This window comes from Penaeus monodon, chromosome 22 (genome assembly GCF_015228065.2).
Source record: "Penaeus monodon isolate SGIC_2016 chromosome 22, NSTDA_Pmon_1, whole genome shotgun sequence".
NCBI lineage: Eukaryota > Metazoa > Arthropoda > Malacostraca > Decapoda > Penaeidae > Penaeus > Penaeus monodon.
This window is the reverse complement of record NC_051407.1, coordinates 2805038-2805370: the sequence shown is the minus strand read 5'-3', so window position 1 is coordinate 2805370 and position 333 is coordinate 2805038. Positions and strand designations below refer to the sequence as shown.

At 42.0% G+C, this 333-nt stretch overlaps 1 protein-coding gene across 1 annotated transcript in view; it reads right to left on the bottom strand.

Annotated features, from left to right (window-relative positions):
* The window catches only part of LOC119586824, a gene marked incomplete in the record, with an annotated part of 127989 nt that overhangs the window by 77698 nt on the left and 49958 nt on the right, over positions 1-333 (bottom strand).

The following is a 333-nucleotide window of genomic DNA, read 5'->3' as shown; positions in this document are numbered from 1 at the left end:
CACAGCAGTTATAATCATCCACTCGCTCAACCACGAAAATGCGAAGTTAATGAGTTAATTAACAAAAGCTTCATGGTTGATAGCCAAGCTCCCTTGCGATATCAATATTCACTAATGAACTTCGGATACAGCCCGGGAGGTTGATAATTAGCTTGCTAGCCACTTTTGACGTTGCACATGTGTTCTTTTGGCAACACACTTATTCGTCTGCAAGATGAGGACCCCCGCTCCCCCCCCCCACACACACAACCCTTGGCTAATTTGGTATCGTGTGAGGATTTTTTTTTCATAAGGCGTAAAATTTATATGAAAGAAAGAATTGTTTAAACGACG